At 33.6% G+C, this 2500-nt stretch overlaps 1 protein-coding gene across 1 annotated transcript in view; it reads right to left on the bottom strand.

The window, feature by feature from the left end:
• Positions 1–2500, bottom strand: part of LOC137616434 (acetylcholine receptor subunit alpha-like 1) — a 910421-nt gene that overhangs the window by 68687 nt on the left and 839234 nt on the right. The gene's annotated exons all lie outside the window — the stretch shown is intronic.

The raw sequence follows: 2500 nt of genomic DNA, 5'->3' as shown, positions 1-2500 counted from the left end.
GGCTTTTGGATTTTAAACAAATTGAAGATGAAATACACCACCTCATGGCTGCATTTCTTACGCCCTCCATACTTAGTTATCCTACCTGGGATTAGAAATACTAAAATTTTAGGTTTTAAAATATTTAAATCTGAAATTTGAAATCAGATTAAAATGATCTTATTGGGGGTGGGGAGAAATAACCCTCAAACAGAAGGTACCTAAGTAGCAAACTTCTGTATATCAAAAGTAAATATGATGACCTTCAAATTGTTCTGTGACCTTCATAAAATATATAAAATACAATATATTCATGTATGCGTGATTATATATATATATATATATATATATATATATATATATATATATATATATATATATATGTATATATGTATATATATATTATATATATGTATATATAAATGTATATATATATATATATATATATATATATATATATATATATATATATATATATATATATATATATATATATATAATTCATTTATACATTAGGCATATATATAAATGTATATTCATTCAAACATGCTGTAGTATTTATATGATCTTACTATTCTATCCATTCAGCTTCATGTGAACAAATTGTATTAAGGTTTAATGATATTAATTCCACGAAAATAAATTGAAATAAATTAAATAAAAAAGAATAATTAAGAAATTCTAAAAATAAAGGCAAATACCAAAATATAAGAGTACTAGAAAAGAAAAAAAATATAAATAGATAAAGGTATAAATAAAAGACACGCCGGTTGTATTGGGAATTCGCATCACGTTCCAGGATAATCCTCTAAAAAGGCTTCCTTGAAATGTTTCTATAAATTGCTTCGCAGTCAAACGGATCCAGTTCCTGCCAATCACACAATATTTTCTTAGGCTGCCTAACAGGATCACTTAATAACTACTATGTTTTTGCTTCCCTTTCTGAGTGGGGATAACTTAACTTGCTGAAAGAGTTTATGCATCGCCATGATCAGCAAAGCTGTGCTACTCATGGCCACTCATGGTTTACTGTGAGCGATCAGACAAAAATCTCCCACCATCATCAATCCGCAGTGGGCAGCGTGGTGATGAAAACTGGTTAAACCCCAGACCTGAATAAGGACATGTCTGAAACCTTTGTCCCGCAGTGGACTAGAAATTGTTGCATTTGTTTCTGTTGCAGTCTGTTTCTGCTCAAGTAGAATGACTGATTACATAAGTAATTTAGAATAATAAATTTTCTGCTACCATTCAAGAAGAAAATATATTATGCTCCCAATATTGTGTCCAGTACGATAATTTCATATCTAATATGCCTCTTATTCAAAATATTGATCTATTGCAAATACTATTTTATGGATTTTTATGACAATTAAATCCACGAGTAACTCAATTCCAGCGATTTTCTATGGCAAGAATTGACGATTATATTTTCTTTAGAATGATTTAACAGTAATTAAATTTTTGCTTGTAGACAATACAACATGATATTTAAATCTAAATGCATCACTCAAATCACATGTCAATCTATAGGTAAACCCTCAAGCGAGAACTGAAAAGAACTCGATATGGCATTTTTTATCAATAAAGTTCTTAAACACTGTAAAATTTGATAAAACTCCATTGCCAAAATTAAAGAGGTCACAAAAATTAGGAGAGACAAACCATTAACAAAATGCGTCCCAGCCTGCTACGTCTTTTGTAAAATATCACACTTTACAGTAAAAGAAAAAATGTCAAAATAGTGATTCCTACCATAAAAAACCTCACAGAGCACATTAAGCTGGAGACTTCCTTCCCCCCTTCCTCTACCTCGCCCTGGGTGTTAACCTTGTCAGAAGGTCACGTCTACTTTCTTCCTCAACTTCAGACTTTTACACTAAATTAATCGAAAGACACTTGTACGGGGATTCGAGGAACCGTAAAGGCGAGATCTCCCCTTCGGAGTAATGGGATTATCGCCCAAAATGAAGCCGAGTGGGATCACCTCCGTTTTCTTTGCCTGGGTCATTCAATAGTAAAGTCAATATCTAAGTCGAACAGAATCGAGGTTCTCGTACTCATAAACAGAATTCGAAAGGGAAAGAAGAAAAACTCGCAGTATTTCCGGAAAACTCTGAGACGTGGTCACAATGCACCGAAATCCTACGGGAAAAGTATTCTCTGGGGGACAGGATCCTCACGGAATCCTAATGTATACAGGACAGGTTAGGATAATGAAGCCCAACCGCCAGACTGCATCGGGGATGTCTCTTAATGAATACTGTACGAAGAAATGGAAGACATTTTCGAAATTAGTTTTTTTTCTTAATTAGTCCCCTCGCCGGATGTGGGGATTGCAGGTTTGGGGGCACTGAGAAACCTGATGTCCGTGACTAGCCTGGGCTTGGAAAATACATTCAGAAGGGAGAGGGGTTTGATAATTAAGTTACAAAAAATATAATCACTGTAAATAAAATGATCTCAACTTGGGTTGTGGTGACCTATTGAAAACGTTCCTGCCTGGCGATCTACTGGAATG

Source organism: Palaemon carinicauda, chromosome 22 (genome assembly GCF_036898095.1).
Source record: "Palaemon carinicauda isolate YSFRI2023 chromosome 22, ASM3689809v2, whole genome shotgun sequence".
NCBI lineage: Eukaryota > Metazoa > Arthropoda > Malacostraca > Decapoda > Palaemonidae > Palaemon > Palaemon carinicauda.
The sequence above is the reverse complement of the archived record's forward strand: the minus strand, read 5'-3'. Positions and strand labels throughout refer to the sequence as shown.